The sequence below is a fragment of the Bombus huntii genome, chromosome 10, assembly GCF_024542735.1.
Source record: "Bombus huntii isolate Logan2020A chromosome 10, iyBomHunt1.1, whole genome shotgun sequence".
Lineage (NCBI taxonomy): Eukaryota > Metazoa > Arthropoda > Insecta > Hymenoptera > Apidae > Bombus > Bombus huntii.
The window spans coordinates 12372174-12391516 of record NC_066247.1 but is presented as its reverse complement, the minus strand read 5'-3'; the positions used below and the strand labels follow the sequence as shown (position 1 = coordinate 12391516).

The 19343-nt window shown below is 38.3% G+C and overlaps 1 protein-coding gene across 5 annotated transcripts in view; it reads right to left on the bottom strand.

The window, feature by feature from the left end:
* The window catches only part of LOC126870450 (ABC transporter G family member 20), a 51087-nt gene that overhangs the window by 15141 nt on the left and 16603 nt on the right, over positions 1-19343 (bottom strand). The gene's annotated exons all lie outside the window — the stretch shown is intronic.

Sequence of the window (19343 nt, the reverse complement as noted above, 5' to 3'; positions counted from 1 at the left end):
TATTCCAAAATCAATTTCAAGGAAGTTGCGTTCAAAGGAACAGCAACGACGAAGTTTAAAGAACATTGGAACGATACCGAAGTTAGAAGCTTTTGTCGCAGATAACGCAATAATCAACTGCACGAACTTGATTAATATAGTTACGTTCGTCTGTTCTTCAAAGAAAGATGAAAAATTAAAGAAGAGATAGCCGCAACAAGGAGCCAACTCTATTTTCCAGTGATTTGAGTAAAGCGATGAAAACCGACTCAAAATCCATCAAAATCAAATCGCTTTTTAAAACTCGCCACAAATTGGTATTCGACTAACATTCGTAGTATCAAAGTTTTGCACCTCTGAATGCAATTTAAATGCCGTAGCTGCCTCCTTAACCCTTTGAGTTTTGAATTTTATTTCAATTTCGTTAGTAGCAGCTTCCTACGCTTTTAAGCGTTTTATTTGAAATTTGCTTTAACTAAAAAATAAGACGATTTAAATAAACAAAGGAAGAAAGAAATTCACTTAAATACCAGTTTTATTCACACTATTGCTGTATTTTCTAATTCTTAAGCGTATGATATATCGTGAAACAATTTCCAGGATGCAATTCTGCTTTTCTTTCGCACGTTTCACGAAAAAAGATGGACATGAAAGAACGTCGAGTGTGACTCGACAAAGTTAGTGCTGCAGACCCTTCGATGGAAAACGATCGATTTTCTCGTTGGTCTTTTGGCTTCCGAGCAAAAGTTTTCGATTTACGAAAGATCGTGTCGGCAAGATTCGTTCGAGATAAAAATGACGCATCGATCGAGCCGCTGTTGTGCGAGAAAAGGAATCTGGACGATTCGAAATTACGTAAATTTGGGATAGATTCGTAATCGAGTCACGAACAGTGCAGGGTCGAGTCACGGTCGTGTCGTAAAAGCGTCTGCTCGAAGGTGTTCTCGAGGATCGTCTGGGTAATTTATAAAGAAATCATTGAATGCAGAGAAAAGAATGGAACGAGTCACAGGAAAGTCTCGAAGCAAAGAAAAACCGACTATGTGGCGATTAGTAGGCTCGCGTGCAGATTAATCGACCATCGAATTACGCGTCTCATTAGTCCGACATTCTATCGCGACGTTCCTCTCCAGCTCGCGATTCTCCTAGGAAAATCCGACGTTCTTCTCAAACAAATTATTCCGCTAGACTGGCCGAGGTTCCGTAATTCATCGTTCGCAAAAAAAGCGTGTTACACGCGAGTTACAACTTGAAACTACACTTCTCGTCAAAAAGATAAACCAGGTGTGCTATCTTTAATTTCTCAATGACGCGTGCAAAGTTTTTCGTCTGTAACGTATGATATGAAGCTCAGGATATGCGGTTCGTTGAAAATAATTAAAAATATTATAAGGTTTAGTGTGTAACAAAAAGAAAATTGTTTTATTTTAAGAACGAAATGATAACACATGTACAATAAGAAAATAATAATCAACATAAAAATTGTAACTAACAATAATTACTTATCAAACATATATACTTGTTTGATAATGGGTACATCCTTTTTTATTTTCTATCACTTCTATTGTACGATTTGGTATCGATTTATATAATTTCTCGATATAATTTTGACTTATATTGCTATTCGCGTACAATTGCATTTTTTAATTCTTCTACGTGTTGATACTGCTTTCCATTCGCGTATACGCCGTGAACAAGTTCTGCCCAGCAATTTTCAATAATATTAAGTTCCGGAGAGCGTGCAGACCACGGCAAAATAGATATATTATTTTCATTAAAATATGATTAGACCAATCTTGATGTGTGTACAGGTGCATTATCTCGTTGAAAGATTTAATCAGGTCCAGAAATGCATTCTGCATGATTATTTATTTGTTCTTTGATTAAATTTATGTATCGGACACTATTCATTCTCCCAACGATGAATTTGATACTTGTCTTGCCGAAATAACCGATGCCTGCCCAAACCATCCCATTTGTCGTCGAATTGCTGACATTGTCTCTTTTCTTGTGTCATGAAAATAATATTTTAACCCATCAGGACCATCCAAGTCGAATCTTTTTCATCTGAAAATAGTACCCTTCTCCGTTTCTTTTTCCAATGCATTCTTTCTTCTGCAAAGCGTAAACGTTCTACTTTGTGTTTCGTTGTTAACGAAAGTTTCTTTTTCAATTTTAGCCTCTTAATATGTTTGCAGGATAGCAGAACTCGATGAACACTTGAAACACTGGCACTAACACCAGATTTTTCCATTATTTGCTTCGTTGTTAACCGCGAGTTGGAAGCTATACGCAAAATTGCTCGCTTATCACGATCGGATAACGATGACGGCCGACCAGTACTTTTCTTCTTGCCATGATCTTCGACATTTTTTAAAAAATTGTGTATTACTTTACGATTTCTTATTATTACTTTCGATATTTTTGTTACTGATAACTGTTGCTGTTTAGGTCAAGAATTTGCTCTTTTTCAGACTCGTTTAATTTTTTTCCGCGTCTCACATACTTACAAATTTATATAATACTGTACTGTAATCTTTACTCGTTGACTGAGCAATTTCTAAACATATTAACAGAGCGTGTTATCATTTCGATCTTAGTATCGATTAGTTTTTCTTTGCTACACGCTAAATCTCATAATATTTTTAATTACTTTCAACGAACCGCATATTCTCAGCTCATAATGTTTTGATATTGTACGTTACAGACGAAAAACTTTACACGCGTCATTGAGAAATTAAAGATAACACACCTGGGTTATCTTTTTGACGAGGAGTGTAATTAAAAATTGCGAGCTCCGTTTCTTCGATGCTCTGCTCCGACATTTTCGCGCTTCGAGTTCACGGTCTCTGGTCCCTTTCGAACGTTATTCATTTTCCAACAGATTTTAAACAGATGTTAAAATATTCCATCTACCATTTCGAAACATTCTACACAATGAAAAAAGTCTTCCGTGTATTTCTGTCATTTCTTTTTCTCATTCGATTTAAAATATTTCTTTCGTGACAGTTTGTACAACGTAATTTCGCTTGAGAGACAAGAAACAACACGGGAATCTTTGGTATTTAAATATATTGAAATATGTATAATTTTGTGTGCTAGACTAGATTGACCGCGTAGTAGTGACGCACGTACGTGAATATGTGTGCGTGGAAGCATGTGTGTGCGCGATGTCTCGAAAAACAGATGAATGTAACTGTTTCGTTGACAGTATGGTATGGAAGATGACGAGACAAAGAGAGTGCCGAGACGCGTGCAAATGTATATCGACGAAGATCCTGGAAATCGTTTATTAAATAAATCTAAAACTATTTTAATATGAATTCTAAGTGTAACCTTAGTGTTCCTTTACTTTTATTTCGGCGATTAAGATCCACAAATCTCAACAAAATACATCTCGAAAAATGGGAAAGTACCAAGTAGAACATATTGTCTAAGGTTTATTACGCGCAAGTTGCCTTAATAGCAATTCCAAATTACGCGTACCATTCTCTCTTTCGGCAATTCCCTCCGCTTTCAGATTCTCCAAGGAAACTTTTAACGGGAAACGCATTTTCCCGTTAAAATTAAATTCTATTATAAAATTGAAACTAAGAGGAATAGGCAGCTGGAAGAAGCCCTAAGATGCGAGATCCGCGTTAGACGGCTTACGTGCGTAGCGACGGACTTGGGTCAGTCAGGATCGTTTAGAAAGAGCGAGTAAACCGGCTTACGTAAGAAAGCGGCTTTCTTTTCGCTTACGCTCGCCGGTTCATTGGGCAACGAGTATCGACGTAGATACCTGTTCACCGGCATGCGGCGATAATATGTCGTTTACACCGGCGAAATGTATATAACCCGTTTCTCTGAAACGTATCGCCGACCAAGGCCGTGCAAACATTTCTCCACGATTCCGTTGACGTTTTCTCCGGATTTGCGAGAGATGCTTGCTTCGCGAACCTAGTGCTCGCACAATTTTTCTTCCTTTTGCGGTTAAAATCGGTTAAGACAGATTCGCACGGACAAAGTTATTCGTCGTTAAAACAGTGAAATTTTGGATCTTAAAATAGACCAGAGTAAGTTCCATCAGATAGTCACGCTTAGAGACAAAGCGTTCTTTCATGGCGTAATAAACTGACGAGAAATTCAAATTGCACGATCTTGCTTTTTTCATACAGAGTAATCGAGCTGTTGCACGTTATTCGATGAAATTTTGCATTTGAAGATAGAAAATAGAAATGAAATAGAAAATAGAAATAGAAAATAGTGGCAGATTTAGTTACATCTGGACGCAAAATATTCTTCGATGATGTAACAAACTGAGGAATAATTCGGACTGAACGATCTTGTTTCTTACGGGATATGGAATAATTGATTTGTTCGTCGTTATTCCATGAAATTTTAGATCTCACGACGGATTAAAACGATCTGGAATTACACGATTGTATTTAGGGACGCGTGCATATACACACATATACCTATACGTTATCAATCCTTTAAGATCGAAGATGAAGGAATATTTAGATACCTTGAGATACAAGTAACCATCGCGAGTTATATTATCGGTTAATAAACGACGAATATGTTGGCGCTGATAGGAATCGCGTATCGACACGAAAATCACCGAAGCGAAGGAAGAATTGAAAATTTCATTCAAATATCATCGCGAGTTATATACACGTGCTTTAAGAAAATTGATGCAAGACACTGAGATTCAAGGACTTGTTATTCGGATACATTCGACAAATCTTTGATCGACGATTTCAATCGACCATTGACAAGATCGTGGAGATCGCAGGAAACAAGATCGTATTGCGCACCACCGCATGCACGAAGATTATGTTGAAGATATTTTTATTATTTGCAAGAGTACGAGCTTGCACACACGATACGTTCATTTGTGCGTTTACATAAAGCGTCATGAAAAAAAGTGTTTGTTGAACCACACGATGAAAAAAAGTATTTACGCATAAATACACGATGAGTCGTAGAATAATAAAGCGATATGTAGTCTATGTTGATCGTTGCGTAACGTTGTTCAATCATGTTTTCTTTAATCTGTAAAACTGTAAATGTGTGATCGTAAAATGATGCCAATCTACTTAGAAACGATCGGCCGTCGAACGGCCAATAAATAAATCAGCGATACTGCTTTCTCGCGAATTTAGTCGATTTCCAATGTGGTTAAATTACGAGAGACGGCCAGCTCGAGGAATTGCACGTGCTGGCGAACGAGGAAAAGCCAACAAACCGTTTCGTAACGTCTCTCGTGAGTAGACATCGACCCGAAGAAGAAAGCAACTGACGCGAAGACGTTTCTATGACTTTTAGTAGCCTATCTTCGACAGTGACCGATGATCGTCGAAGCAGGCAATGCCGAACGTGCCACTGAAATGTCATCGAACGACAAACAGTGGATATGACACAAGGTAACACAAAGATGATCGTTCGATGAATACATGTCGCGATGCTTATAATTCTTCGTAATTATCGTAGCATTCCTCACGTTTCTCCAAGTGTTCAGACGTGACTTTGTTACCTCCGCTCTTGAATCGTCCAGTTCATTAACGCACAAACTTCGTTCTGTCGATGAACATTTTTTACGATAAAAATCTTTTACGTTCACGACGTACGTGCAGAATACGTAAAACGTATTCTTAATAAGATACGCAGATACTTTGGTATGTAAAACTGGCCGTATTTTTTCAACTCGTATAAGGATCGAAGCGACATAATCGCGGATGCGCTTGCGAGAGTTCTGCGATATAGCGGATACGTTGTTTTAGAAGGTTGGAACGCAATAAACGGAAACGAGAAGTAAAAGTCTCTCGAGAGACATAGACGAATATAGATAGGTCGCTGAAATCGCTCAAATTTCATAATTTGTCTTTCCTTTGTAAACAAATTGCCTCGTTATCCGAACGACCAACATCGTGAAATTTCTTGTCGGACAGCTACTTCAAGTGACGCAATACAAGATAACCGTGGATGATTATTCCAAGAATGCACTCGAGGAATATCACGATACACATGATCGTACGCAATTATCGTAGCGTACCTTTTGTCGGGATGTCGAGACGTGACTTTATTATCTGCATTTTGCGCATTGGTTGGAATCGCGCAGGTACACGAACGCTTTCGACGTTTCACGTAACTTCCTTCGAGACGAGAGGAAGTCGACGAGGCGATCCATCGAGGAAACGGTTATCGACACGCGTGTGCATACAGTAGCTCACGAAAGTATTTGAACACTTACCATAGAAACCTTTTATGTACATATTATGTTATATAAAGCATTTTCAGATTTTATTAACGCCATAATAGGATACGACTATGTACGTAAAACTTGAAGCCAATTTAAGAATATACGTGCAAGTTAAGATACGTAAACGGCGAACATATATTTAGAAAGAAATTAATATATAGCGTCTTAAACACATAATAAGTGTCAACGATGTTTCACCGAGCATATTTATTCGTACGTTACATTTATTTCAATGTAATTGATAATCGACGGTCTGTCTGTGTGATCTGTGTAAAATATATAATAATATTAGGTTGTCCGAAAAGTTTCTTTCGTTTTATAAGGAAATAATAGACGCACAATCTTTTTTGTTTTATATTAGTTTATAGAATTATGCACGAGCATAATAATAGAAATACGACGGAATGGATCATACCTAGTTCAATAAAACAATATAAAACAGAAATTGTTGTTCATCTATTATCACCTTATGAAACGAAAGAAAGAAAAATGAATATCAAGACTGATAATTGCGTTTTATTACGGTGCTAGTGAAATTGAAAAAATATAATATATCGATAGAAGATTTCCATAAGCATCGAAGAGCCGCTGCATATCGCACACGCTGCCAGCGAGTAGCGTTTTAAAGCACGGTAACGCTGGGCGAACGTGCGATAATTAGCAGCCAGGAATTTGCCAAGAGGGAAGACAGAGAATCGGAGGCTCTGGCAGAAATTAAATAGAAAGGAGAAATGTTTCGCGGCTGGGAAAATGTTACTCAAGCCGTAAAAGTGTACGGCTCGTTGTTATTCAATTTCTTGGGAGGGTTAAGCAACGAGATAAGTATCGGACTTTTCGCTAATATTCGCGTGTTTAATGGTCTGTTGTTCGATTACGAACTATCTCAGATACGCTTCACTTTTTTACTAAAAATACTTAATCCTTGTACGATCGTAAAAGCTCGATCGTTATCGTTACGAGCGTTGACTATTTCGTTTTATAGCGGTAAAGTAGAACGAAAAAGGCTCTCTATCTGTGCGTAACGTAACGATCGTGACGATTAAGCGTGAAATATCAAGATCGACCCAGTCTTCTTTATTCGAGAGTCGATAAAAAGGATTATTACGTTAATACGCAATTGTTGATTTTAGAGGACGATACGTGCGCGTCGATCAACGAGGCAGGAACGTGACATTCGGCAAAGCAGACACGCAAGTAGATAATGGCCGTAGTAGTCAGACCGAGCAGCCTGAACTAATTTACGGTTAGATTACTTGATCTACCGTCGTTCCGAGGTGACGCGCGCATCGCTGTCGCGTCACGTATTCTCTTCGTCTTCGAATGTGTCAAAGTCTAACAACCACGACGAACGGTAGTTGTAGCCGCTGTGCATCTCATTAACGCTATGAACATTATATGCAACTTTCTAGCACTCGAGATGTTGCATTTAGCTTCTCGAGGCTCGTCGTTCGTTCCACTTCGTTAATCGCATAGAACGAATCGTTGCAGCGACCGGACAGATTCGTATTACGATCAACGGCCAAGCGCTATCGTATATAGATAATGGCGTTTAGTATTCGAAAATCGAAGAGATGTCTCGACGCGAGCAATTGCGTAAACTGGCATTCCAAGGGACGACGTACCGCGAGGACGCGTGTGGAAAGACCTGGCCACGTGAGTCTTCGTGTTCTGGGCCATGGTCGATGATCCAAGCGTCGATTCTGCGCTCCTCCCATTTCTCTGTTCGTGCTTTCTCGAAAGCTTTCGCTCGCTTCTTCTTTCACCGATCGTCTTTGTCGTCGTCATCGATGCGGTTTCGCGATATCGTAGACATTTACGGACGTTTTAAGACTCGAACTTTCGCACAATTTCCGAATAGTTTTGATAATTTCGTATTCAAATTTCTAGGATAGAAGGCACGATGTCGGGTCTTGTTTTTATCCTCTCGCTCGCGTGTGTGCTTTGAGTATCGCGAACCTACGGATCGGAGGTACGCGAGGAGATCGTCAGGGTAAAAGTCGCTATTATCCCAGGATTAATCCCTGTTTGCGACGGTCTTTGAGCGTCGACGTACACTTCGAGATGCTGTCTCGTCAGTGACAGATGTTTTATATGGTTATATCTATTTTATATAGACTACTTTTTAAATATACAGTATACTTACATTCACGTATCTCGTTAGAGAGCTAATAAAATTACAAAGTGTTTCACGTGATTCTGCGGTAAGGGTTGGGGTACGTTCGCGGTCACTGTATATCCGGTAATTTAAAAGTGTGTAAACGCTTATACGCGGTAGCGTATTATCATCGTGACCTGTTTTCATGGCAAAATGCGAATTATTAATTACCGTTAATTTAATGTTGGACGTGTTTCCTAATCGTCATTGTTACAGCAGCGTCTCTAATGGTATTACCGCACACCCGGTTATTTCATAACTGTATTCGAAGCCGTGCATCGTCATGCAATAGTCGTTCCGGCGATACCATCTAATCGGCATTAATAATAGGAAAAAAAAAGAAAAATTATTATCACGTATGCGAATTTGCACACGCGTTTCTATCTTGTTACGGCCTTTTGTTTCGCTTCGTGTCTTCAGGGGTGATAAATTCTTAATTACACGTACTTGGATAATATCTATGGCAAATTATTCAATTTGAAAAATTGATATTTGACGTGTGAAATACGACGAATTTGATCGCGGCTGTTTATGCGTTTGTAGGAAATTTCAAAGTTTGCGAGCGTATAATACGAAAAATATCAAAAGGAAAATACCTTAGTCGTTATGATATCGAGCAAATGAAGCAAATCTTTATCTTTAGTCGTAAAAATATACAGTGTGTACAGAGATTCATTTCTTACTAACGAGAATAATTAATTTCTAAGGATTACGGCCATTCGTTTCCTTAAACTTTTAGGAATAGTGAGAATAGAGATATCTTTTCTCGTAAAAATGTCACAACACTTGTATAAACAAGCGTAATAATCTGGATTTATTCGAGATGACTGGAGTTCGTGCTTAACATGTGCATAATTTTAATGAGAATACGATCGGGTAAATAGATAATTTAGCGAATTAATAACAAGTAGACGTAACAAGCACTGCGAAATCTCCAACGAGTCGGCTGTACGTACGTTCGATGATTTAAGTTGATGGTAAAATAATCCCCAAAAGGATTTCTTTGACAAGTCTTTTTTTATTATTATTATTATTATTGTTTCGTCCGTGCCTTTCGGTTTTGGACGAACTTTCGGTTTTACATATCTTACATTTAATTCTCTTCTTATATGTCTACCTCCCCTCTTTTCCACTCTATTCTATCGCACTACCTTGCTTATTCTACCTCTAAAAACTAAGCATTAAGAACTATAAATTATCAACTAATGACTAAAAACTATTGCAACTTTGGTCTTTAGCCTCCTTGTTGTGCCTCCTTCTTGTCGTTTGCCCTTCTTTTCTCTATTATTGCTTTTAGTTCTGCTAAACATTCTCCAGTCTCGTTTAGCGTCTTTCCTATGTCTTTTGGTCCTCCCGTTATTTCACATTCTTCTATTACATGTCTTATTCTGCATCTTTTTCCCCCCTCTTCTTTCCAGTATTCCCTTGCTTTGGTCGACGAGTCTTTTTTTATATTTCACTTTATAAATTGTTTTAATATTGACGTAATGTATTTTTTTCATATTAAAGTTCTACAATTTATTTCATTAAATCTTTGATTATTCTTAATTATCATCCTTGGTATTTTTATAATTTTACGGGGGAAAATTGCAGTAAAAACATTTAAAGCGTAAGAAATGACCGCACCAAGAACAATTTTTCGATTAATTTTTCGAAAATAAAGTGCCGTGCATCCAAGCGTCATTCGATGCATCGAATGCACGTACATTCAAATTGCTTGAGATTTTGTACTTTTTGCTATATCCTTGCAAGTAACGACGGTAATAATAAATTTACCGCAAGCAATTCGCCGTACCTTCGTTACCAGACAGTGCTTCAACTTAATCATCGTAGTATATTTATGGCAAGGATAAGAAGCAGCGCTGGAAGACTGCGTAAGTCAGCGAAAATCGAGACAGATCAACGAGCTCCAGTGATTTCTCAACGACGCGTTAAATCGTATGAAACGACACGAAGCAACGTGTAGAATATGATCGCGATTCAAATTGGAATTTTATTTCCTCTTTGAACTTTATTATTAACACTTTCACGCCCTTTAGTTTCTTTTCCGAATTCTTCGTGAAATTTACCGATTAATTTTTAAAATTTTTATTCTTTCCGGCTCGAATCCCTTTCCCTTTTTACTTTCTGTTATTCCCTTTTTCGATTATGTCGCATCAAATACGGCAGATGCTGCGTTATCCGAACTAACAAGGAGACAAAATCGTTCGGATAATGGAATTTTCGGATAATAGAAGAATCAGTTTCTTATGTGAAATTTCATTTATTCAAATACAGATTACGATTATCCAATTGACAGATTCTTTAAGTACTTATAGATCTTCTTGGTTGCTAAGTCACACAATTTCTTCAACCTAAGTAATTGCGTAGTTATATTCTTTTCGTACTTTGAATCGTCGAAACTTTTTTTTCGAATGGCACGAATACTTTGACGCGAGAACACGCATGCCTATTACCACTTACGTGTGTATAAATTGTTGTACGCTGTTTCCATTAATATAATTTCCACATATAATATCCTCATTATTACCTTTACGTCAGTACATTTACAGTTTTTCTATTGTTGCCAGCGTCCGAGCAATCTACGCGCTTTAGATAATTTTCGATATGACGTTTTCCGATGTCTCTGATCGTCACACTTTTTCCACGTTATGTATCTTTGCTAAATTTTGCTCCATTTACACAGCTTTCGAGCTTTTTTAATTATGTCGTATGTTGTTTCGATAGTTGTTAATTTCATACCAAATTGTTATAATCAGGATCCACTCGATCGAACAAAGAAAATTATACAACATGCACGAGCTTACATATCCGAAAAAGGGAAATTTGCTGGGAAATGCTATGTTCGGATAATAGAACATTCGGATAACGAGTGTTTGGACAAGAGAAATTCTACTTTATTTTCTCTTGCACGTATTAAAGTCAGAAAAATATCAAATATGGTGTTGCCATGTTGATTGTCCGACCTTCGAGCGTTGCAGTTTACCGAATAAATTTCAAAAAAGTTACAACATAAAATCAGCAAATGTAAGATGTTGGAATAAAGAAACCCAGATTTCTTAATCAATGGAAATACTGGAATATTAAAAACGGATTTTGCTTGTTTATCTATGCGACAAATAAACTTCATCCTAATCACGACATCTTACGATTGTCTATTACGCGTCTAATGCAACAGTAGCGTATAAAAAATGTTAGTTATCTAATACGACGATAACACGTGGCATGTGCGTGTGGCAACGCGCGTATATTATCGATTGGTCGCGACATTCGCGCACGTACGTCCCATATATCGATCGGCCTTGTGAGTCGAACGCATCGTACGCTTCGCCATTTCGAGGTTCCAACCCCTTTCTTGTTCTTTCCTTTTTTTTCATAATCGAACCGTCAGCCTTCACCTTGACTCAATTTCGAAGTGACATCTGGCCGATCCGTCATCGACGTCGATTTCGAGCGTGACTCTCATGATAAGCGCGAGTCTTCGACAAACAATTCGCTGTTCGTTAAATACCTGACCTTCGTCGCTTCTCTTTCGCAATCGAGTTTCCCTTCGATCTGATTTTCGTGTCTTGCAACTGCAGTTCCGTGCTACTGGATCTTTCGGAACGCATGATTCGTTAAACGAATCTTGGACGAAAGTAGAGATTTCCAACATAAGCAGTTGAATATTTTGACCAATGTAAATTCCAATTTTTACGATTTTTATCCGATCGTTACCCGATGAATTCCGTGATTCGGGAAGAAAACTGAGAATTTTCAATTGTTACGGTACCGTTGAGACGAAAACGTCTCGTTGAAAGTAAAAATAGCTTCTTTGATATTTTTCTTGAAACGTCTTCTCGAGAGACTCGTCGAACGATAGAAAAGAATGCGATAGAGTAAAAGATATTTGAATCGACGAATACAAAGTACAAGGTTGCTTTTTACGCTATCGTTATAGTTAACCAAAATTTTCCTCTGTTTCTCGCTTATTGAATGCCAATCGTCCACATTTTATTAGTTATACAACGCTATTTTTCATAAAGCCTTCTACGAGACATGACTATCAAGCAAACATGTTTTTGCCCGAGTTTTTCTTGTCTCCGTACGTAGTAAAACGCGCAAATCACGTAAGAAAGGCAAGATGTTACGCGATAAGACGGCAGCAACAGTGTTTCAACTTCCTCCGCGAACTCGTCGATTTATCGTTTGAGAGGCAGATGTACTTTGATCCTCGTTATAAGAATACGACGAGTAGAAACTCAACCAAACCGAATGACACCTAGTTTGCGTTATTCCACGGGAATGAAATCAACAACACGGAAGAAATTTTTCGAATGGCCATCGATATCGTCAAAGTTGAGTGTACATAATTAAATACAAAAATTATATAAACAATCGATGAACATAGCCCAAGTATTTCTTACTAAAAATGTAAAAAACCAACGATAATTAACTTGAAACACGCGTCCAAAATACCACGTAACTTCTTTTGTTCAAGTTCAAACGTTTTCAAATAATTTAGTATGCTGCGAGAAATATTCGATTCTATGCTAATTCGTAAAGAAGCTTGTGATGCGACTAACGTCTTCTTAAGAAAAGCGTAGAAAGAAACGAGACAGTAGAGTGTTTCTATCGAAAGAGCGGTCAAAGGGTGTCGATGAATAAATCGTGACTTATCACGAAACAATCTGCAGCCGTGGTAACAGGTTGAACCGCGTCGTTCAAACCAGTCCGATTATGGAGAACAATTGCACTTTAGAACCCGACGACTGCCACTGTTCGTCGATCAGCGCGATTATAGCGACCATGATTCATGTAGCTCGTGACGATTGTCGTTAATAAATCGTATATCAGCGACCTGATTAGCCGTAATGTGATTTGTAGATTGATACTTGAAGAGTATCGCTAGTAATTTAATAATGTTAAAAACGAGGCAACGGAACTCTTCATTGGTTTAACTAGATTTTAGACCGAGATATTCATTTTATGGATCATTGAAGTTCTTCGATAGATATTAAGATGTCGCTTAACGAAATTATGTCGCGTAAAAGATCGAATACGTTTGAATAAAAATCAGGTTAAGAAATTAAACGATCGATCTTCGGGTTATTCGATTTTCTGCTAATTCGATCAATTCTAATATAAATTTTAAGCGACATTGCATTAATATAGCAACTATCGAACTAGTTAAAATCGCTGGTTATTCGGGCTTCTTATTTTTACAATTATTCGAAATATGCAAGTGTTTGTTTCTCTTCTTTGCGATATTAATATGTGTACGCACTTTCGTTGAGACAAAAAGTGCTTGCGCCAATTCGCCGCCACTTTAAGGTAGTTAAATGGCAAGATCGAATCGCTATAAATAAAAGTCGCTTTAAGAAATTTGATCTCCTGATTTGATTAACGACAATAGAAATCTCGAATTCATCGGTGCCTGGTTTAGAAACAAAATGACGAAAAGTTTCGTGATCAAAAGCGATGCAACGTTAAATTCGTCGCAACTTTTGCGTAGCTTTTACAGCGATAAGTAACATTACGCGCAACTTTGACGTTCTTCGAACGTACCAAAAGACACTTTAAAGAATGAAATGGTTCGATCTTCAAGGTTACTTGACTTTCTGTTCGCCACAGTTCATCAACCTGAGATTACGCGATTTTGAAATCGTGTACATCACGCGGAGAGATGAGAAAATCAGTGGACCTACGATCGAGAAAATGAGAAGAGAAAGCATTGGACGGCTGCGGGGCAAGTAAAAGTTAATAATGTTATAGGAATCGTGCGGCAGATTGGTTTTCGTGACTGCCTATGGGAAAACAAAGAAAAAGGGAGCAAGGAAACGAAGATCATCGATTTCACCGCGGTTCATTGTTATTAATCGTACGAAATATTCGCGTTGATTTTGTTATTTGTAACGCAAGCTTACCATGTTAGGGGAACGTAGCCGAACGACTGCGTAACCACTTTATGATGACGTTTCGATTTGCTTCTCCAGTAGCCGGCCGACATACTTAGTAAAATCGTTGGAATAAGCATTTCTTTTTTTCGCGGCCTCGTACCTAATTGTAATTGGTGCTCTGTCGAGGAAAGTCGACTGCCCGCCGCGGATTTACGCTTTTACTCGCTGCTCTATTGTGCGCAGTGCATTAACTTTCGTTGAAACACGAATTTCTTCTTCGATTACGAGCAACGAACGTTTAGTTTCTATTTTTTCCCAATTTCAATCATTCGTGGAAATATACTCTGTTTTATTTGCAATACTATGGCCGTATCGTTACACGCATCTCTCGATTACGAGGAACAAGAGCGCTGACATCTTCTCAATTTTATTTATTTGCATACTATACAGTACTTGGATATACCTACCTACCTACCGTGTATCATACTATTTGCTACATGTTATACGTATATTTGTTTCACCATGAAGAATAAGAACGCCGATGAGGATTGCCTCGAGGTGGCAAGAAATATAGTTTCTTCGTAAAGACGATAGACTGAAAGAAGTTCAGATTTATCAATGGGATAATTAAGAAGCGGCAAGGCGGAGTAATAGAGATTAGTACGATCAAGATTTCTACAGAGAAAAGAACAATGCCCCACAAAATTCTTGCGCATGGAAACCTGGATAGCCAAGCCACGCTTTTTAATAACAAGCAAGAAGACTTTCATCCGTCGAGAGGGGAGATTCGATCTGCTCCGATACGCGACTACGTAGAATTGATAACACTGGTGGCTAAGCCAAGAGAAATTTCGAATTTCAATTTGTAGAAACCGAATGAAATTAGAACAGAAGTTGAACAAGACTATAAAGATCGGGTAGTCTTTGACGAACCTAGCAGACACGTATAACAGTCTTTGTTACACGGAACCTTTGTACAGTTTCGCGGCGCTGTTTAATCTTGCTATTCGAATGCAGCCCGCGGGAATGCCAGTCAATTATCGACACGACGTGAAAATCCGCAGCAGGCGTCTATCGGTGATTTCGATGCTTCGATCGACGAAACGATAACCCGATATAACCCGTGGAGTTATCGCGATACTGAAAGATTGTCCAATGAAATTCGCACGAGAATTAATCGATAGCAAATCGACGCATCGTCGTTCATCGACCTTGTTCAGACAACGAAACATCAAAATAATGGAAGAATACGAAGAGAATTTATTACTTTCACTGACAGTACTGTCCTTTGGATTTATTAATTAGAATATTAGAAGAAATTCGATTCGAGCCTCTTCGTCTTCAAAAATGAAACTGCACAGCGAAGATCGGCGACTTTAAAGAAAACGACACTTTCACTCGTTATTAGACTGCGAATCTTCATGCAAATTCACATTTTACGAACACGGTCAATGAAATGAGACCTGAATAAAGATTTGTTTCGCTCTTTGAATATTATAACGAGCGTACTATACTTTGAACGTTTTTTATATGTTTGAAAGATAGACGAAAGATACGGAAAGACAGATGTGAAAATACACTTAATATCCGTACGTACAATATGGAAAATTCTATAAAATGGTAATAGTTATAATATTTTATATTCTAGACAAACACCACCTGCTTGGTATTCACAAATACTTGAATTTGAATAAACATCCGCAGTCTACTCATTACTACCGTCCACTTTCCGACGATTTTAAAGAAAATGACACTCTCGCTCATTACCGACGTAACGTCGCGTTTACTTACTGATCGTGAGTGACTTCGACGCCCGCACAGCAGCTACAATTTCGCTTATGAGACGAAACGCGTCGCGCAATCGGAATCGTCACGGGAAAACATACGTACGTCTCGATTCGCTGATCTTTTCGTTCCTTCGTTACACAATATTCGTCGGTCCTTCGTAAAATTATGCGATTGCGCAAGCGAGTAGGACGGTTTTCCATCGGGCGGGGATTACGTTTACGATAACACGAAATTACACAACGATGGCGTGCGCGTCACGATGCCGAACGTGGCCCGAAAAGTAACGAGGTTGTCCATCCATGCTGTTTCATCCATCTGTGAGTAGCGATGGGACCGATAAATTCCAATTGAATTTAATACCCAAAACTCATCGTATAAGGTTCGCATACCGTTATAAGAAACGATGACTCACGCGAGGATTTGAATACTCGTCGTAGAATATGTTTGAAATATAACTATAAAATTACGTATTACTAAAATATTCGTGAATAAAATCTTACGATGTAACTTGATTTTAAACGGAACTGCGATGCTGTTATTTTTCGTAATCGTCGTACGGTGGCTCGGGAAATTATTCGAACGCTTATCACAGAAAATTTGTACGATTATATCGTTACGTGTCGTGTGATACTTTCACGTACCGAAGTGCGTAATTTTTCGTCTTCTTTTTTTTTTTCTTGTCATCTTCGAGATATTCGTAGAAGATTTAAATTTGTTTGGTCAACGTTCGAATCTACTTATCGCATACTCGAAGCTATCGCTCGGAGATTTTCAACAGCTCCTTGCCTGTTTCTAGTTGACTTTTAGTCGGACTTTGTCGCGTTGCTGCTGTTTGGCTACGCGTTTGACCAACTCGTTTTACTTTCTAGAATCGTTCCGGATAGCGATTAATCGTTCCATCGAACGCACGAAATTCGTTCTCCCGCGGAATTTATCGTCATTTGGCGAGAGAGCCGGCGCTCGATCGTGTATTTCACGAGTTTCGTTTTCTCTTCGATTCGACAAACCGCCGAGATTTTAGGTCACCGATCTACTCTCGATTTCACGTTGCATGGGATTACGAGGAACCTAGATTTATACGATCTAGTTAACTGGCGCTTCAATCCGATTCGAATCATAGGCATCAGGCGAATGTGAGAGGAATTTTCTCTCGAAGAAGATGAACAACGAAAGATTAGTAATCTTAAGAGCAAAAACACACATATGGTATCAAACGTCATAATTTTCATTCTTAAGGCAAATTCATAGCGACGACGATTCTTCGATCACGACAGCCGCATCGTTTTAGACATTTTATAGTCAACAAGTATACAAGTCGACAAGTATATCTCTCTAGCTACTATTCTGCGTTTTCTTTCTACAACGAAACGATAATTAACTTTTCCCACACACCATTTGTCTTTTATCTGACAATGAGAACATCGTCGTTGAACTTGTTCGCGTTACACGGCGAAAGATTCATCTTGCGTGAACCTCGTGTATGAATCATAAAGAGAACAAAAGACGCTGCACCTTCTGCGTTCTACGCATTCCTTCCTCGATCTTGATCGACAGATACCGCGAAATTCCTATTTAGCATTCGATCGTCAACTTTGATACGAAAAATTCTCTTTTTTCTGGAATTTTAAATTAGTCGAGATCGAAATTCGATTCGCCTCGACGAAGGTACATTTGCCGCATTCTTCGTCGATTAAAGCAGCAAGAAGTCGCTTGCAGACAATCGCGTGATAGGTTTTATACGCTGAGATACGAGTTTCCGACGCTGATTCTTCTACGTTGGTCCGTAGAACACGCAGGATTTGTGAGTTCGAACATATACGAGGCGAAGAAAGAAAATTGTAGGAAAATACGCGTGCGAAGTAACGTGGGAATGCGTTCGATTTCACTGCGTGTGCATTCCAGGATTGTCAAAATGCTGCAATTCTTTCATATAACTTTCTATTTCGTGCGTACGAGGAAACCGCTGAGTCACTTTGAATGCTAGTAAAATTATGAGAAACGATCATTTCTGACGGTGTAATAAAACGAGGAAGGACTAAGAACGAATAATTTGGAAACTACGTAATTGTTTTTTTATTCTTACGATGTCTTCGATTTCTAATAGTATCGGATACGCACTCTATATTCAGGTTTTCAGAACAGATGAATATTAATGAACGAAGACTGTAGATAAGAATTTACATTTCTCGGTTTTTATAGTAACGGGATAAAATACGATATGTTGGAAAAATTGTTTCCTTATTCGATGTTGGAGTTAAAAATGTTTTTTCAAAACTCATTATTTGAAGTATTAAAGATTGCTTTGTCGTAATATTAAAATATTTTTTGTCTCGATAGTTGTCTTTTTCTTTTCTATAGAACTTCGTCAACCATACCTTTGGACCTATCAAGACTTTGCATTTTCAGCTCTTTTATTTTGAAATTTGTTTCTTTGGTTGCAAAATCATATTCACATGAAATATCAGGATGGTCGTTTTGCGAATATTTTAAAAATATCATTAATATTAAAAAAAAATTTCGTACGCATAGATGTATATGTAACAGATTGTTTCATCTCTGGATTTCAAGCAACGGATAGTAATAAATTTGCCATTTCTTCCTCCTCTATCAGCTTCGATGTGTATACATACGTAATAACGTATATTTCAATAATTCACGATGTTTAAAACATAAATTTCATAACACCATATTCGATATTCTTGTGCTACGCTGTGAAAAAGTAAACTACGGTAATCGGCTAATCGTGGATCTCGATCAATTCGATAATTGAACGTTGGTTTACGCGATTGTTCGAACGAGCAGGATGTGAACACGGCTGTATACTTGTAATTACAGAGAAAACAGTAGAATGAAATTTCTCAGAGCCGAAACGTAGAAAATAACGTTGCTCCACGGGTGATAATTTCATGATCGTGGAAAAACGAATCAGTCGCCGATCTCGCCGCTTTTTACTTTTCCTCTACCTTCGTAACTAGCGTGAAAGTAAGGATTATCGGATAAGTCGATGATCTATCGTTTTTTCATCGTATCATACAACGATGGATACGTAACAGTCGAATAATAGAAGAAACTTAGAAGAAACGTATGCACGTGAAATCGAATCACCGAACAATCCATGAAATTCACTATGGTTTATGTGGGGATCGATCGTGATTGGTTAAGATCGCGATTTTGCCATCATCGCTTTCGAATTTCCTGCGGCGAATCCGGCTTTGCCAAAGTCCACGCGTTTTCTCACTTTTCAACGGAAGCGAAGGGGCGCCGGACGTTCGACTAATGGTCACCTTACGCGACCTCG